The following is a 20,757-nucleotide window of genomic DNA, read 5'->3' on the forward strand; positions in this document are numbered from 1 at the left end:
TGTTGTACATTCAATAGGTTGGGACATATGTACAATGACATGTATCTACCATTACAGTATTATACAGATTATTTTCACTGCCTAAAATTTCTCCATGTTCCTTCTTCCCTCTCTCCCCTCTAACTCCTGGCAACAATTGAGCCTTTACTGTCTCCACAATTTTGCCTTTTCTAAAATATCTTATGATTGCACTAACACAGTTGTAGCCTTTGCAAATTGACTTTTGAAATTTATCAGTATGCATTTAAGGATCCCCCATGTATTTTCATGCCTAAATAGCTACCTTTCTTTTAATGTTCACTTTAGTTTGCATGTCTCTCCTTCAAAATTTAGGTGTTGTTAATGTGATAGTATTAAGGTGTGGGTTTTAAGAGGTGATTAAACTATGAGGACTCCTTCCTCAATGGTGGGATTAGGTCTTTATGAAAGAAGCTTCACATAGGATATGGCTGGCTTGTCAGCTTGTTCCTTCGATCTTTTGCTATGTGAAGACACATCATTCAATTGCTCTCCTTCCTTCTGCCATGTGAATATTCAGCAAGAAGGTTGTCAACAGATACCAAATGCTGGCACTTTGGTCTTGGACTTACAGCCTTTAGAACTGTGAGAAATAAATTTATGTTCTTTATAAATTACCCAATTTGTGGTATTGTATTCGAGCAGCGAAGATCGGCTAAGGCAATGTTGAATAAAATTCTACTGTCTATAAATATCACAGTTTATTTATCCATTTACCTACTGCAGGACATTTGGTTGCTTCCAAGTTTTGACAATTATGAATAAATCTTCTGTAAACAATTATGTGTAGGTTTTTGAATAGACATCAATTTTGACTCATTTAGATAAATAAATACCAAAGAAACTAGTTGCTAGATTATATGTTTGATTTGTAAGAATAATCTCCCATACTGTCTTCCAAAGTGGCAGTATTACTTTGCATTTCCACCAGCACTGAATGAGAGTTCCTGATGCTCCATTTCCTTCTCAGTGTTTGGTGTTGTCGTTGTGGATTTTGGCCTCTCTAACAGGTGTGTAGTGATATCCCATTGTTGCTATAGTTTGTAGCTCTCTAACAACACATGATGTTGAACATTTTACCATTTGCTTACTGGCCATATTTATATCTTATTTAGTAAGGTATTTTGTGCCCATTTTACAGTCAGTGTTCCTTTGTTATTGTTAAATTTTAAGTGACTTTTTAAAGATATTTTGGATAGGCTAGGCATGGTGGCCCATGGCTATAATCTGTACACTTTGGGAGGCCGAGGTGGGTGGATCACCTGAGGTCAAGGGTTCGAGACAAGCCTGGCCAACTTGGTGAAACCCTGTTTCTACTAAAAATGCAAAAAAAAAAAAAAAAAAAAATTAGCTGGGCGTGGTGGCAGGCACCTGTAATCCTAACTACTCGGGAAGCTGAGGCAGGAGAATCACTTGAACCTGGGAGAAGGAGGTTGTGGTGAGCCGAGATTGCTCCACTGCATTCCAGCCTGGGCAAAAGAGCAAGACTCCGTCTCAAAAAAAAAAAAAAAAAAAAAAAAAAGAAAAAGAAAAAAAAAAAAAGAAGAAACTACATTTTCTCCATTGTTACTTAGTTCCTTTGTGAAAAATCAGTTGACTATGTTTATGTGAGCCTGTATTTTGAATATTCACAAAATAAGTGCCGAGATTTTGTTTGGAATTGCATTGAATGTATAAATCCAGTTTGGAAGAGATGACATCTTGGCAATACTGAGGTTTTTCTATCAATGAATGTGGAATATATATTCATTTATTTTGTCCTTCTTGGATTTCTTTTATCAGAGCTTTATAGTTTTCCTCATATAGAATTTGTACAAATTTTGTTAGATATATACTTACATATTTTATTTTTGGGAGTGCTTCTTTAAATAGTACCATGTTTTAAATTTCACATTCCACTTATTTATATCTGGTGTAAAGAAATTGATTGGTTTTTTAATATTAACCCTGCATCCTACAACTTGGCTGTAATCCCTTACTAGTTCTAGGAAGTTTTGGGTCAATTACTTTGCATTTTCTAAACAGATGATCATCTTTTCCAGAAGAAAAAAAATGTATTTTTCCTTTCCAATCAGTATACCTTTTATTGCCTTTTATTGCCTTATTACACTAGCTAGGACTCTTACTACATTTTTTAAAAAGGTGTGGGGAGGGGACATTCTTGCCTTGTTTTTTAGTGGAAAACTTCTAGTTTCTTACCAGTAAGTATGATGTTAGTTTGTGTGTGTGTGATTTTTGTTAGTCTGTTTGTTGTTTTTTTATCAAGTTGAAAAAATCTTCCTGTATGTATAATTTACTGAGAAATTGTGGCTTTTTGTTTGTTTTGTTTTCTTTTTTTTTTTTTTTTGTCATAAATGGATGTTGGATTTTGTCAAGTGCTTTTTGTCTCTAGAAGTTCATTGCACTATCCATTGAGCCACAGAGCCGGATATCATGTGCTTTTCCTGCATCTATTAATAGGATCATGTGATTTCTGTTCTTTAATTTGTTGATGTGATGGATTACACAAATTGATTTTTAAATGTTGAACCAACCTTACATACCTGGGATAAATCCCACTTGGTTGGAGTCTATAATCCTTTTTATATATTACTGAATTTGATTTGCTAACATTTTGGTTGAGAATTCTTGTATCCATGTTCATGAGAGATATTGGTATGTAGATTTCATTTCTTTTAATGTCTTTGTCTCTTTTTGGCATTTTGTAATACTGACTGCAGAGGATGCACGAAAAAGCATTCTCTCTGCTTCTATATTCAGAAAGAGATTTTAGATAAGAGCATAAATTCATCCTTAAATGTTTGGTAGAATTTATAACAGAATACATCTGCTTCTGGTGTTTCTGTCTTGCAAAATCACTAATTATTTATTCAGTCATCTTAATAGCAACAAGCCTATTCAAATTACCTGTTTCATTTTGTGTGAGTCTTGGTAGATTGTGTCTATCATGAAATTGTTCCATTTTATCTATGATATCAAATTTATAGACATAGGGTTGTTCATGCATTTGATGTATAGTGATATCCCATTCTTCATTTTTGATTTTCAGCAATTTGTATATTTTTCCTTTATTTCATAGTCTGTTTAGAGGCTTATTGATTTTATAATTTTTTTCTCAAAGAACCATATTTGGTTCTTCATTGTATTTCCATATTTTTTCCCTGTTTTGAGTTTTAATCATTTCTACTTTGAAATTAATTTGTTCTTCTTTTTATAGTTTTAATGTCAAAGATTAGATTATTCATTTCATGTTTTTCTTCTTTTCTAATATAGACATTCATGCATCCATTTTCCTCTAAGTGCTGCTTTTTCCACATTCCATGGCTTTTGATAAGTTACATTCATATTTTTATTTTGCTTAAATGTTCTTTTAATTTCTTTTGAGATTTCTTCTTTGATTCCTGTGTTATTCAGATGCATATTTTTCAGCTTTCGTTCTGTTGCTGATTTATAGTTTAAATCAGCATTATCATTGTGGTCTGAGGAAAACATTGCCTAATTTCTACTTCTAAAAAAACAGTGAAATGATAAGGTGAATTTATGGTCCAGGATGTGTGGTTCATCTTACTGAAAGTTCCATGTGAATTTTGAAGAATGTGTACTCTGCCATTTTTGAATGGAGCAGTTGATAGATGTCACTATGTTCAGTTAATTGATGGTGCTATTGTATTCAGCTATATTCTTACAATTTTTTTTGGCTTCTGGATCTATTTGTTTCCTACAGAGGGGTATTGAAGTCTCAAATCATCATAATAGATTTATCAATTTCTCCCTGTAGTTCTATCAGTTTTTGCCTCACATATTTTGACATTTTGTTGTTAGGCATATACACATTAAAGATTGTTATATCTTCTTGGAGAATTGACACTTTTATCTTTATGTAATTCCCCAATTTAATCTCTGATAATTTTATTACTCTGAAGTCTGCTATGTCTGAAATCAATACAGTTATTCCACTTTTCTTTCGATTAGAGTTAGTGTGGCAAATCTTTCTACATGTATTTAGTTTGAATCTACATGGATTTTCATATTTAAAGTGCATGGTGGGGGGGGTTGTGCAAACAACATATGTAAATCTATTTACATTACCTTACTGTTCTTGGATGCTGCCAACTTTATCCATTAGAGTTCTTACCGTATTAATCATAGTTATTTTAAATTCATGTCTCATAATTCTATCATCCTCACCACATCTATGTCTGCTTCTGCTGCTCATTATGTCTCTTCAAACTGTTTTTTAAGTTTAGTACTACTTACAAGTTTTTATTGATAGCTGGACATAGTGTAATGGGTAAAAAGAACTGTGATAAATTAAGTCTTTAGGATTGTAATGTGGAAAAGTGTGGTGGTAGAGGAATTTTGTAGTTCTATAACTAGGTCTCAGTCTTTTAGTGAGTCTGTGTCTCTGGACTGTGAACTTCATAGGTTCTCATTCCTCTTCCACACACACACACACACACACACACACACACACACACACACACGTCTTTTAGGTGGGATGGGAAGCCCGCTTAGGCTTGAGAGTGCTGGAGCTGGGTGTTGTATTAGTCCATTTTCTCGTTGCTGATAAAGATATACCCGAGACTGGGCAATTTACAAAAGGAAGAGTTTTAATGGACTTACAGTTCCACATGGCTGGGGAGGCCTCACTATCATGGTGGAAGGAAAGGAGGAGCAAGTCATGTCTAACATGGATGGTGGCAGGCAAAGAGAGCTTGTGCAGGGAAACTCCCCTTTTTAAAACCATCAGATCCAGTGAGACTTATTCACTATCAAAAGAATAGCACAGGAAAGACCTGACCCCGTGATTGAAGTACGTCGCACCAGGTCCCTCCTACAACAAGTGGGAATTCAAGATAAGATTTGGGTGGGAACACGGACAAACTATATCAGGTATTTTCCATCTCTCACCTGATAGGCTAGAGTAGACTGGAGTTAGTTATTTCCCATCTCCCAGGTAGGCTAGTCTCTGAAAATTAAAAAATAGCCCAGAGCTTAACCCTAGTAAAACAGTTTCTCTTGAGAGCAGGTCCTGTTAAGAAGAACAGAATGTTCTGGTGTATTTCAAAATGGCTACTCCCCTCTCTCCTGACTAAAAGAATGAGGGGAAGTTTTCTCCAATGCTCACTGTGAGAGTCTGGTTGAGCACCTGGAAAAAAAAGTCAGAAACGTGTGGGTATCCCCTTAGTCTGGGTCCCTCTGCAGAATTTAACTAAAACTTGCCACACTGAGGCATAGTAATCTTTAGATTACAGTTTAGCTTTTTCTATCCCACACTGGTTCCTGCAGAAGTTTCTGCTTATAGATTTTGGCTCCAGTAAGTTATGATATTCTGAATCCGCCTGTCTATATTTCCAGTTTTGAGGGCGGCAGGTTGTCCTATGACCTCTCTTCTCTGACGGATCTAAGAAGAATGATTGATTTCTCAGTTTTTTCAGTCTCTATTTGTTGTTAGGATGGAATAATGACTTCCAAGCTTCTTACATGCCAGACCAGAAACGGGAAGTCCAAGGCTTATATTTTAAATCATGTAAAGTTTGCTGGCAAATTATGTCTGCCTCCCCATATTCTAATCCAATATTAACGATTTAGCAGTTATCTTCATGACAGATTGATTGATCATCTAATTAACTGCATGTAAATGTTTATTTTTGTATTTCTTTTTGATTAGATCAATGGTCTCAAAACTTTTTTTATCCAAACACTCCTATTAGTAAATTAAAAATTGGAACATTAACTTCCATTATTTCTATATTTATTTATGATGGTGAAAAACTGTAGGTATAACACCAAACCCATATAGACTTTTTATATTTTAATGCATAGATAAGATAGACATTAAAAAATATGAGAGTGTGCATTGGGGTCCGTGCCGGGGGTGGTGGAGAATGAACAGACACGAAAGACGAAGACAAACAGAGAACATGGCGGCCGTACCCAGAGCCTCCGCCTCACTTTATTTATACTCCATAAACCCCACGTCAGCAGAAAGAACACAATGCAAAACAAACTTTCTTTACCCAGATGTAACCTTCTGCTTAGTTCCTTGTCTCTATGCTCTTCCTTATTTGTCCGCCTTCTTGGCGCCTACGGGAGTTCATTAAAAGTTCAATTGGAGATACTGTCCTTGAGCCCTATCTATTCTCAGCATACTGTTTTTAAAGGCCCCTACAAGTGTATATGTGTTTCTGTCCATACATACCACACAGACACACATATGTACATTTCTAATGTATAACTCCTGTACCACAATCACAATGAATTATCCTATAAACCCCATGGGTTGCATGCCTTCAATTTTGTGATGATGGCCTAGATAACTATTTTAAGAGATTCAAGCTGATTCCTAGTATTCCCCTTGCACATAGCCTCTATGATGCGAAAGAAAAGGAAATATCATGTTATATAAATGTTAGATTAAACTAATCTTCAAGAAACACATTCTATTTGCTATGAATGTCATATAAATTATTAGAATTCAAAAGACACAAGTACTAAAATAATTTCTAATGGAATACCTTGGAAATATGTGTTTTAATGTGATTTGTACTAATATGGGAAATGTTTGAGAGATCAAATTTCTCTCTCTAGAGAATTTTCTCTTTTCATCAAGATAACATATTCCCCCAAGATCTACAAAATCTCTTTGTTGTTACGCTTTTCTCAATTATTTTGGAACCCCAGGAGGCTACAATTGCTAGAGGAAAGATTTCAGTAGTGAAACACACTTTACAACACACTACAAAATTATCTTAAATAATCATATTGTTTTTACTGTGATTATATAAAAGTGTACATCATGCACACTTTTATATAATCATATACATTTTTATTTAATCACAGTATAAACAACATTTATTCTACATGTCAATATTACACATTATAAAGAAATAGTGGTGCTTTTATTTTTCAATTTATGTAGATATCAAGCTATATAATAAAGAACCCAGTTTTTCTTATAAGAAAGAAAGTTTCTTTTTCTTGATATTTTAACACTATTTCAATTAAGATGTATGTATTTTAAGTGTATAATTATTTGTATATGAAAATGTAGAATTTTCCTTACAAAATGACATTTGAAAGCAGAAATTATTTTTGAGATTACACGTACTTTGTATTAATATGTGTGTTATTTTACAAAATATTACTAGTATGACTCTGACAAATTGCCAGCTGAAAACTGCCATTCAACTGTAAAATAATCTACCTTTGAAGACATAGAGTAAGTATATTTGAACATGCAAAGAAACATAATAATAATTGATTCATAATGTGAGAAAACACTAAGCAAAGCTACTCCTGTCACTAATGAAACGTAGGAAGTCAGGGTTGCAGATGTTGGGTTAGAAAAAAGTCAAAACTACGTATTTCTGTGGGTGAAAAAAACCTTTGAATAACAGTTAATATATGTCAGCAAATACAAATGCTCTACCTCTAGGAGTCAAACATATCAGCTAGAAAAAAAATTATCAGAAAATCAGGAAATTCTTTATCAAAAGAATACACATACATACTGTTTTAAAACACAAAAATACAATGATTTGACTAAGCAGAGTTTGTTTTTATTCAAACGTTAGCTGAATTAAAAACTCTGGGCAAAGATACTTCTTATTTTAGATGTTCCCAGAATGATTTTGATATTTTAACTATCCTTTCCTCTTGGTCTCATAGCAGCTTATATTTGAATTTGCCATAACTTTCATGATGCTATATAGTAGTCTCATTAACACGATTTTCCCTAAACAGACTCTCTCTTAGGACCAGGGTCATGTTTGCAAAATGATTGCAGTGTTTTTGGTGCTGGCACATGATCTGTAATAAATTGCCTCGTACACATGAATAAATGAAGAAATGAATGAATGACTGATAGAATAAACATTTTAGACCACTCTAAGATTTGCATTTTTTAAATTTAACATATTTAAAAAAAATACAGATCTCTAAAACAACAGACAAGTGATCAAGACATTACTAACAAACTTGCAAGAAACATAGTCAAAACACGCAAAGTTGTATCTGATGGTCAACATCAAATAAACACAGAGAATGATAAATATATGTCACCCAACTGCACATTAGTATGAAGCAGAAATATTTTTTTAGTGCCACATGAAACTGGCTGAACTCTTGCCATGCTTAGGGAGAAGGAGTGACCAATTTGGTAAGAAATAGGGCACTTCTGGAGTCATTACAACAGAAATATCATACTGCTTATCACAAATGTAGAAGGGCTTCATTTTCTCTGTTTGAAAAAACAATTGTCTTTTTATAAGTAGATAGTCTGTATGAGATAGATATGATAGTTTCTAAGAATAGTTTCATGTAATTTTTATTTTAAGTCTAAAAAAGAAGTATCACCTAGATAGTCAAGCTAGTGAAGTTTTCAACACTAATAAGACATTTCCAGAGGCAAAGCTGGGAGCACAATTTCCTGACAGGTACTTTCTGGAATGGGCTGTCTTCAGGAGTTTGATTTCTCAGTTCTCTAATTGCCATATAAATTAGAAAAAGAAGAGAGGTGCTAATCACCAGATGCAAGCTATACCATTGCCTGTAATTGTGAGGCATCATTACACGTGGTTGGAGGTTAAGGTTGCTTGTGTGCTTTGTGGGTGTCATACTCAGAATTCCCTATATACAATTATTATTATTTTAAAATTTTCAAACAAAAATATGAAAGGCACTGGTTTCACTGAAATCATTAACAGAAAGACAATCTTTCTTTCTGTTTGTCTTTCCTTTTTGTTTTAGGGTTTTCTTTGTCTACATACACAGGCTTCAAATGTTTACCAATTCTATGAGAAGTTTTTAGGCTACCTAACAAGAGTCACAAAAAATTTAACTGCAACCTAAAAATTTTGTGGAGGGTAAAGCCTGTTCTCTCAATAATAATATAGAAAACAAAAAATTTGTTTCATTCACGTGAGTATTTAGGCTGGTGCTTAGAACATAGTGTACGAATTATCATTAGTATAGCTGTAAGTAGTTACTAGAAGTAGTAGTCATAGTAATAATATTAAAAGAGTTTTCTTAATGATGTCAGGTACAGAAAAGGTTAGAAACAGCTCAAAAGAACTTATAATTAATGCATAAATATATAGTATAAATTTATGCAATAATACATATGTATTGGATGATTTTGATTGAATATTAATGCCACTGTAATCATTAGAGAAAATGTATTAAGGTTTTTGAGAGGGTCAGAACAAAATAGCAATATGAAAACACATTTTAATATTTCTCTAAATTTTCATCATACTAAAAATAGCCAGAAATTGTCAGAACACTATTGAGAGTAAAAGGTAATGAGAATTAACTAAAATAATGCAGCTATTCTTAAAATGTTAAATACCATTAACATATTTTAATTGAAAAGCTATTCTGCTTGAACATTTTAAAATTTTACATAATCAACTTGAAATGATAGAGCATTATTGTAAATAAAGTTTAATCTATTTCATACACATCAAAACTGTTAGATAAATATTAGACATGAAATGGGCAAAAGAGGGTATAAAATACAGTAATAATTATCAAATCAAATAATGAACCATATTAGCATTCAAAAATTTTTTTAAAAATTTTATTATTGTACTTTAAATTCTGAGATATATGTGCAGAACGTGCAGATTTGTTACATAGGTATACACATGCCATGGTGGTTTGCTACACCCATCAACTCGTCATCTTCATTAGGTATTTCTCCTAATGCTATCCCTCCCCTAGCACCCAACTCCCGACAGGCCCCAGTGTGTGATGTTCCCCTCCCTGTGTCCATGTATTCTCATTGTTCAACTCCCACGTATGAGTGAGAACATGTGGTGATTGGTTTTCTGTTCGTGTGTTAGTTTGCTGAAAATGATGATTTCCAGCTTCATCCATGTCCCTGTAAAGGACATAAACTCATCCTTTTTTTTATGGCTGCACAGTGTTCCATGGTTTATATATGCCACATTTTCTTTATCCAGTCTTTCATTGATGGGCATTTGGATTGGTTCCAAGTCTTTGCTATTGTGAATAGTGCTCATGTGTCTTTATAGTAGAGTGATTTATAAACAAATGTGCTCATGTGTCTTTATAGTAGAATGATTTATAATCCTTGGGTATATATCCAGTAATGGGATCACTGGGTTAAATGGTATTTCTGGTTTTACATCCTTGAGGAATCACCACACTGTCTTCCACAATGGTAGAATTAATTTATACTCCCACCAACAGTGTAAAAATGTTCCTGTTTCTCCACATCCTCTCCAGCATCTGTTATTTCCTGACTTTTTAATGATCACGATTTTAACTGGTGTGAGATGGTATCTCATTGTGGTTTTGATTTGCATTTCTCTAATGATCAGTGATGACGAGCTTTTTTTCATGTTTGTTGGCCACATAAATGTCTTTTTTTGAGAAGCGTCTGTTCATATTCTTTGCCCACTTTTTGATGGAGTTTTTTTTTTTTTTCTTGTAAATTTGTTTAAGTTCTTTGTAGATTCTAGATATTAGCCCTTTGTTCAATGGATAGATTGCAAAATTCTTCTCCCATTCTATAGGTTGCCTGTTTACTCTGATGATAGTTTCTTTTGCTGTGCAGAAGCTCTTTAGTTTAATTAGATCCCATTTGTCAATTTTCGCTTTTGTTGCTGTTGCTTTTGGTGTTTTAGTCATGAAGTCTTTGCCCACAACTATGACCTGAATGGTATTACCTAGGCTTTGCTTCTAGGATTTTTATGGTCTTTGGTCTTACATTTAAGTCTTTAACCCATCTTGAGTTAATTTTTGTATAAGCTCTAAGGAAGGGGTCATTTCAGTTTTCTGCATATGGCTAGCCAGTTTTCCCAACACCATTTATTAAACAGGAAATCTTTTCCCCATTGCTTGTTTTTGTCAGGTTTGTCAAAACTCAGATGGTTGTAGATGTGTGGCATTATTTCTGAGGCCTCTGTTCTGTTCCATTGGTATGTATATCTGTTTTGGTACCAGTAACATGCTGTTTTGGTTACTGTAGCCTTGTAGTACAGTTTGAAGTTAAGTAGCGTGATGCCTCCAGCTTTGTTGTTTTTGCTTAGTGTTGTCTCAGCTATACAGACTCTTTTTTGGTTCCATATGAAATTTAACATAGTGTTTTCTAATTCTGTGAAGAAAGTCAGTGGTAGCTTGATGGGAATAGCATTGAATCTATAAATTACTTTGGACAGTATGGCCATTTTCACAATATTGATTCTTCCTATCCATGGGCATGGAATGTTTTTCCAATTGTTTGTGTCCTCTTTTATTTCCTTGAGCAGTGGTTTGCAGTTCTCCTTGAAGAGGTCCTCCACATCCCTTGTAAGTTTCATTCCTAGGTATTTTATTCTCTTTGTAGAAATTGTGAATGGGATTACACTCATGATTTGGCTCCTTGTTTGTCTATTATTGCTATATAGGAATGCTTGTGATTTTTGCACATTGATTTTCTATCCAGAGACTTTGCTGAAGTTGCTTATCAGCTTAAGGAGATTTTGGGCTGAGACAATGGGATTTTCTAAATACACAATCATGCCATCTGTAAACAGAGACTACTTGAATACCTACTTGAATCTCTTCCTATTTGAATACCCTTTATTTCTTTGCCTTGTCTGATTGCCCTGGCCAGAACTTCCAACACTTTGTTGAACAGGAGTGGTGAGAGAGGGTATCGTTGTCGTGTGCTGGTTTTTAAAGGGAATGCTTCCAGTTTTTGCCCATTCAGTATGATACTGGCTATGGGTTTGTCACAAGTAGCTCTTATTATTTTGTGATATGTTCCATCAATACCTAGTTTATTGAGAGTTTTTAGCATGAAGGGGTGTTGAATTTTATTGAAGGCCTTTTCTGCATCTATTGAGATAATCATGTGGTTTTTGTCATTGGTTCTGTTTATGTGATAGATTACCTTTATTGATTTGCATATGTTGAACCAGCCTTGCATGCCAGGGATGAAGCCAACTTGATCATAGTGGATAAGCTTTTTGATGTGCTGCTGGATCTGGTGCAAAAATCCTCAAAATATAGCTTGTTTTAAATATCTAGAGTATCTGTAGTGGTTCATCACATTCAAAGCCCTAGTGATTAACAGCACAATACCAAACACAAAACACAGATATATATTAAAGGCATGTATTGCTGTATAATTTACTGTAATTCAAAAATTTTAACCCATTTCCTGAAAAGAGAAATAGCTAGGTATATAGTCTGATATATGTAAACACACAAAAATAAATATTAAAAATTTTAGAGTTAGAGCAATATGAAAATACATCAAATAAAACAAGAGAAAAAAATTCATCAGAACTATCTCATAGTTAAAAAAAATTAGCCAATTGTATTGAAATAAATAAGTTCCCCAACATGTATCCTGTTAAACTAACATGATTATTTTGGGTGGTACTTTCACAAATATTTCATTTCTTTACAATTTTCTAACATTAGCCATACTTTAATAATAACCATGAACTGTTTATAAAATAAAAATTAAATATTTATAATTAATCAAATTCCAACATTGAAATCAGTAAGCAGCTGGGGTGGTGGCTCACACCTATATCCCAGCACTTTGGAAGGCTGAGGCAGGTGGATCACCTGAGGCCAGGAGTTCAAGAGCAACCTGGTCAACATGTGAAACCCTGTGTCTATTAAAAATACAAAAACATTTCGCCGGCAGTGGTGGTACATGCCTGTAGTCTCAGCTACTTGGGAGGCTGAGGCAGGACAATCGCTTGAACCCAGAAGGTGGAGGCTACAGTGAGCTGAGATGGTGCCATTGCACTCCAGCCTGGGTGACAGAGCAATGCTCCATCTCAAAAAAATAAAATTAAAATAAAGAATAAAATCAGTAAATCCTAAATTGTCAACGTCAACCTCAAAATTAGATCTTATTTATAATTTATTTATTTATTTTTTTGAGATGGAGTCTCTCTCTGTCGCCCAGGATGGAGTGCCCTGGCGCAATCTCGGCTTACTACAAGCTCCGCCTCCCGGGTTTACGCCATTCTCCTGCCTCAGCCTCCCGAGTGGCTGGGACTACAGGCAGCCGCCACCACGCCTGGCTAATTTTTTTATTATTATTATTTTTAGTAGAGACGGGGTTTCACCGTGTTAGCCAGGATGGTCTCGATCTCCTGACCTCGTGATCCAACTGCCTCTCCTCCCAAAGTGCTGGGATTACAGGCATGAGCCACCACGCCCGGCCTATAATTTCAACTATTATTTAATTCTCAATTTTGGTGCTCAATATAATGTTTTTAAAAAGTTTAGATATTTTTTAAGTTGTTTAACTTTTTAAAATTACATGTATATATAAATTTAAAATAGACAGGATTACTAATTTGAAAGAAAACGATTTTTTCTTCTATAGACTTCTATATCAAGGGTGAAACAAATGACATTTACATACTCTCATAGCTAAATTTCGTTCAGATATAAATTAAGAAAGAAAGACAATTTAATAGAAGAGAATTTGATTTATACAAACAATCTAACATATTGTCACACTGTGGAGGAAACATTTTATAATAATATTATTTTTGTTAATTACCTCTTTGGAAAAAAAAAAAAAGAAGAAGAAGAATAAGCTTAACCTACCTGGGTAAGTTTCATATATTTACTAGCAGGGAAAATATAATATTTAAAATAATCTCACTTTTTAAAGATATTTTAGTGGTATGAAATGACATCTTCTTTCCATGCATTTTTGAAACTAAATATTTTTATCTGTGGGCTTCTTCTTTGCAGCAATGCAGTATAAAAAATAATTCCAATGAGAACTGAAACCTGAGACATTTGCTCATCTTACTGTCTATATTAGCATGACCTTTTTGTTTGGTTGTCTGCATCAACATGGCTTTACTATTTCAAGAAACTCATATATAGAAATCTATACATATTTGTTTTCTATTGTTATCTAATAATTACACAAACTTAGCTACTCAAAACAACAACAACAACAACAAACACTAATCACACAACTCAGAATTGGAGATAGATGATTGGTTTGTTGTCTCAAAGTTTCATAGGTCAGAAGTCTGGTCTGGCTTGACTAAGTGCTTATGTTTTAAAGTATCTCAAGGCTGAAATCAAAGTGCTTTCCAGGTGGGACTTTTGTCTAGAGACTTTGGCAAAAACTATGCCTCCAAGCTCACTTAGGCTGTTAATTAGAATTCAGTTGCCTACATTTGTAGAACTGAAGCCACCACTTTCTTCCAGGCTATTGGCTGGGGCCTGCTTTCAGCTTCTAGGCTCCCTTATTCCCTGCTGCAGGCTCCCTTCCATCTTCAAGCCAGCAATAGTACTTTGGAATCCTTCTAATACTTCAAATCTGTCTTATGTCCCTTTCTATCATGAATTAGAGAAAACTCGCCTTTTAAAGGCTCGTTTGGCTGGACTGGGCCCACCTGGATATTCTCTCTTTTGAGTAAGTCAAAACCAACTGATTATAGCCTTAATTACATATGCCACATCCCTATTCAGGTAATATAACAATCACAGGTTTCATATTTCATCATATAAGAAAGTGGCCCAGAGCTTTTTTGGTACCAGGAAGGTTTCGTGAAAAATAATTTTTCCACAAAAGGGGGTGCTGGGGCTGAGGATGGTTTCTGGATGAAACTGTTCTACCTCAGACCTTCAGGCATTAGTTAGATTCTCATAAGGAGCACACAACCTAGATCCCTTGTGTGCAGAGTTCACAATAGGGTTTGGGCTCCTATGAGGACCTAATACACCGCTGATCTGACAGGAGGCGGCACTCTGGTAGTAATGTAAACAATGGGGAGTGGCTGTAAACACAGATGAAGCTTCACTGGCTCTCCTACTACTGGGCTGCTTGGTTCTTAACAGGACACAGAAAGTTACTGGGCTGTGGCTTGGAGACTGCGGACTTGACTTATATATAATGTTGCATGGATTTTGGTAGGAACATAAGGGTAGCATTTTGGAATTATTTCTATCACAATTCATATCAGAAATAAATTTTTTGTTCATTTAAGCTTTCATAAAACCTAACATCCGGTATAAGATGTCACTAAGATTCACGATTGGAACAATCTTTGGAACAGTAGTCAAGAAATGGGGGATTATCCTGTGGGATTATCCTGAGGACAGCTTTACAAACAAAACATGCACTGATGTGGTGGAGGGAAGCACTTAGGAGCTTTTCTTGTAGAACACTGAATGATTAATAAGCCAATGGTTTCATGAGGGAATGAAAAAGAGCTTCCTTTCGAGAGAAGGTAGAATTCTGCTGTACACAGTTGGCAGCAGTAGGCAGCAGTAAAAGCCAGGATTATACCCAGAAGAACAGAGGGGCAAAGCAGGCAGCACCAGCACAGACCAGCAAAGCAGAACATCTGCTAGCCAGGATGCCAAGATAAATTAAACTAATCAAGAGCTGACTCAACAGTTGGAGATGTACGAAGACACTGTTTACTACACCAGTGCTTGGATGACCAGCACGTGCCCTTGAGTGAAAAGAAGGGACAGATGAAGTGGGAAGAAACAATGAAAGACTGCCTGTATCCCCCAAAGTGATTAAACTATAAATTGAACAATAATGACAATATTAATCAAATCACTAGATCTGACTGAGTATACTGAATTGAAATAAAATAAAATTTTGCTTAGGCAAATTGGAGAAATAAATTAAAATGTGAGCTTGTGTGCAGAAAACAATGAAAATTTATTTTTATCTACATGTGAATCCCAGCATGTAAATTTGATTCTACTTCAGTTTCAAGAGATATGGTAAACACATGAGCGGTTGAAAACTATTGTGTCAATTTGAGGGTTCAATGGGCTCTGAGGGTCCTCCCATCACGCTTGTTTTTTATATCCATTGCATCATTTCAGTGAGCACAACATCTATCCTCTGAAATGTAGAAAAATCAAGAAAAACTCCAAACAAGCACTCCTCAATGAGCAAATATATAGATGTATCATCCTTAACATTAGCGACTCCCATATATTTTCTGAGTGTGTGCAAGTATGATTTACCATTTCTGGAAAACTACAGATGTGATTCAAAATAGTCCTGGGTCACTTGTTAATAGGTCAACTAGAAATGTCATGAGATTCTCATTCTAATCACCTGTAAGCAATGAAAAATGTGGCGAGGTCAGTCACTGACTTGGCTTAAAAAAAAAAAACACAAAAAAAACAGAAACAGCATGTGGACAAAAACTGCTCTTTTAACTTTGGTGAGTTCAGAACCACAAGCAAAGAAAGGTGTTACAGTTAATTTATCTTCCCTTCAAAGAAGAGAGGAATCTGCAGGAAAAATACACCTCAGTTATTTATTTCTTGCTGAGACATATTGTTGAAATATCTTTGAAAGACCTTGAATACACTAATTCATATCCTTTCATCCTTTACAAAAGCACTGCAATAGATAGAGAGCAAAGGTTGGGGGGGGGGGGATTTCATTTCAATATATCAAAATTCTCACTATGTATTACTATATTTTCTAATCCTTTTCATTATGTCTTTCTTTTCTTTTTAAATCATACTCAACTTTTCAATTTCCACTGACTATTCCATATTATTCTAACAAAAGGACTTGTGAGAGTGAGGCTTTTGAGTTGTTGATAGTCACACTCATTCTGTGATATTCCCCAATCTCCCTAGGACAGTGTTAGAACACCAGACACTAAAAGTCTTAATGAAAAAAAAAAAAACGTGATGCAACAAATTGAGATATTTAATTATCATAATAGTTCATACACATGTAGTATTTTATATTATCTTACTACGTTTATATACTGCCACAAAATCATTAAAATGATTTAAAAATATTATTTTTCTAGGCTCTAGGTAAACAAAGATGAAGTCGAAATTTATGACTCAAAATAGCTCCAACCCTAATGGGTGAGACATAGAGAAGACCAAGTGTCTACAAGAAATTCTCATAACACACAGACTTAGGAAAGTCTGCAGGAGACATTTCTATTCCAGTTTGCCTGCCTGATTTAGAATCTCTTAGTACGTGCTTCAGCTTTAGGGATAAATTCTAAAAAAAGAATGAAAGTTTTCAAAGTAAACAAGATAAGGGGCAAATTTCTCACATCTCACAAGGGAGAGAACATGGAAGGCCAGCAACGATGTAGTGTAAGAAGTTTGCTCCATTCATCTACTAGGCACAATTTTAGGATGGATGTGAAGTGAGAGAGAGAGAGAGAGAGAGAGAGAGAGAGAGAGGAAGGAGTAACTCATAGAGGACCTTGGTGTATTATAAGGCCTACATCATATTATTTTAAAGGTGATAAGAAGCTTCACAGAAGATTTATAAGAAGAAGAGCGATATAATCTATCGTCAGTAGTACCGAGAAGCAATATAGGATGGATAATGACTAAATTAACTGTTTCTAGACTCTTGAAATGGGTTGCCTGTTTTCAAATCTCTGCCCTGACACGTGAGCTATATGTACTTGGGAAACTATCTCTGTGCCTCAATTTCTTCATCTCTAACATAGGATTGGGGAGGGGAATGATAAAATCAACAACAACAACAAAAAGCAGGATTGCTATGTGAATTAAATTTGGCTAGTATAGAGTGCTTAGAACAATGTCTGTGTGAAAGGACAATAAAATCTTGGACCCCAAACACAATATGCCAAAAGGAAAAGTTATGCTTGGAAACGGAGTCACAGAAAACCCGCCTTCCCTTTTGTTCCTATACATGTATCTCGCTGGGTGGTCTCCCTCATCCTGATAATGTAGGTGAATTGTTTATCTTCACAGGTATTGGACAAGAGGAGACTAAAAATCATCCCTCCGCTCACCCTGAGATGAATGGATATTTGACTTCTTCCTCAAGTCTGTGTGTACATTATCTTAGGCAAAGTGCAAATTTACTGAGCGTGAGATGAATACATAATTAACTGTTCCTCTGCTCCATCTTTTCACCACAACATGTAGATTCAGTGAGTACTAATCAAGGCCTCAAATGAATGTACCTACTTGCCCCATTTGTCTACTCTGCCTTTTTCTTCTTTTTTTTCCCCCTCCCGCCAACTTTTTCCCTTTTAAATACTGAAGGCCTCAAAACCCTCTTTGGAGAAGTGTTCAGGCCACAGATCATACTGTGGCACATGTCTCCTTTACGTGGGTGTGTCCCCAACACTGGAAAAATAAACCTCTAATTTGGATTGAGACCTGCTTCAGATACTTTTTTTCTTTTACATCTGAAATGCTTGAAAAATAATATTAGTTAAAACTAGTCTCACTGTTTTTGCTAGAAGGTGTAATAATAAGGAATGCAGATAGCATATATTAGAATATGGTATTTTTTTAAGAAACATATTGTTGAATCTCTAAGATTGATCATTTGGTTAGAGAAAAAAAGATGAGCTTAAAAACATAAGGATGTTGGCCCAGTGAGGTGGCTCACGCCTGTAATCCCAGCACTTTGGGAGGCCGAGGTGGGCAGATCAACTGAGGTACGGAGTTGGAGACCAGTCTGAGCAACATGGAGAAACTCCGTCTCTACTAAAAATACAAAATTAGCCAGGCACGGTGGCACATGCCTGTAATCCCAGCTACTCAGGAGGCTGAGGCAGGAGAATCACTTGAACCCAGGAGGCAGAGGTTGCAGTGAACCAAGATGGCGTCATTGTACTCCAGCCTGAGCAACAAGAGCAAAACTCCGATCAAATAAAATAAAATTTTGTTTTATTAAATATAAATAAAATAATTTTATTTAATAAAATAAAATAATTTTATTTAATAAAATAAAATAAAATAATTTTATTTAATAAAATAAAATAAAATAGAATAAAATAAAACACAAAGATGTCAAATTAGTATAAGACGGTAATTGTTGCAAGTCAAATTTGTTTCTCAGGTATCTAGTTCTGTTGATTGGTGGGCTACAGTTTCACACAATAAACACAAGAGTGACAGATATTTTAAGAAGAAGGTTAAAAGAATTTTTGTTTGGAAAAAAAATTAAGGTTTTATAAGGCTATGGTACTGGCAGATAGTAATGCTTAGGCAACAATTGGATTCGTGAAGATTTAGAATTTTCTCATAGTTGTGAATCAGACTTTCTTAAATTTCTCTTGTAATAATTTCACGTTGTAATTGTGCTCGTAAGTAGGGATAAACGAAGAGGTATTTTTTTAATGTGTTACGAAAATTTTCCTCACTAGGCAAGAAATAAGCATTAGTTCACTATTTCTTACTTAATAAAAAAAAAAATGCACTGCTCTTGTTTAAACAAAACTTCAGGTAATGGAGTAGAGAAGGAGGATAACACTGTTAGAAAATTAAAATATCGTCCTGGGGTAAGTCTATTATGGTGTGCATTTTGCTTACACAGATAATTTACTGATATCTTGGGATTAGTATCCATTGTCACCATATTTTTTTTTCTTTTTTTTTTTTTTTTTTTTTTTTTTTTTTGCAAAGCAATGCATACCAAACCTTCAAATCTTTAACATTTAAATTTAAAAAAAAAAAAATTCTTGCACACATATCTATGAGTCAGCTCTCTTTCTGCTGGCTTGCCAAGGCTTGCTTCCATGCTGAAATTTGGGTTCAGATTTATTCCTCGATTTTCCTCATTCTGCAACCATGGTTCTGTTTCTCTCATTGTGGATTAGAGAAAAACACAAAATAGCAAACCAAAGCTTACAATAACATGTTCAATATCTGCTCTCATCATATCATGTGACAAAACGACTCACTGAGCTAAGCCAAACATCAAGATGTTATATCATCTGTTTCTGGCATTGGAAAAGTCACATGGAAAAGCATGTGGAGGTGTACATGGAGAGAGAGAGAGAGAAAGAGAGAGATGATAGATAGATAATAGATAGATATACTTATATTATCAGAAATAAAGATTGGCCATAATCTTAGTTTTTGTGTGTGTGAACAAGCAAATAAATAGGAAGTAAACGTTACTGAAAATTTTTTAAACTTGTTTCTTTAAAGTTAAGTCTGAAAATCCCATGAGAGAAAGTAATAATATTTTCTCCACTGTTAATTCTTCTAACTCACTCATCAGCTGAATGGTACAATTTGTAAATTCAACCCAGATAAACTGATGATTCTTCCTGACAGATTGTGTACAGTGAAAAGAGCCATTTCAGGAGCTCCAACATGTAAGCGGTAGATGGAATAAGAGAAGATCACAGGGACTAAAGAGGACAGGCCAGAGAGAGACACCGCAGAACAGAGTGGAAGAGAAGAGACACTTCAAGAAGAGAGGGGAAAGTATCAATTAAAGATGAGAATAAGAGGGTGATGAAGACTGACACATACCTCATAGATGTGACAACTAGTAGTTCATTAATGACCTAAGCAATTCAGTTAACAAAAATTATTATTAACTTTATAGTTTCCAATTTTAAATAAATAGCAAAATTCAGAAGGTTTTACCAGTCTGAGATAATTAAAAATAGATTATAAAAATTAATTTTCTTAATAACCTAGGATGATTGGAGTGCTTTTGAAAACATAATTCAATCCCTTAGTTTAGGCTTATGAACAGAAAAAACAACAACAACAATACTTTTCTTTTTTTTTAAAGATTAAGTTAGAGATCAATAGCTTCCGTAAGATGTTTAGTGGTTTCAAACTTCATAAAGAAATGCCCTACATGCTGATTATAATCACTAACCTTGCATTTCTACAGATAAAAATAAACCAAAGTAACATATTTCTAATGTAAAACTTTTTATACTTCACTCCAAATATAATTGTTTTCCAATGCTTCAGTATTGTTGCTTTTGC

The sequence above is a fragment of the Macaca fascicularis genome, chromosome 6 (genome assembly GCF_037993035.2).
Source record: "Macaca fascicularis isolate 582-1 chromosome 6, T2T-MFA8v1.1".
In the NCBI taxonomy this organism is placed as follows: Eukaryota; Metazoa; Chordata; class Mammalia; order Primates; family Cercopithecidae; genus Macaca; species Macaca fascicularis.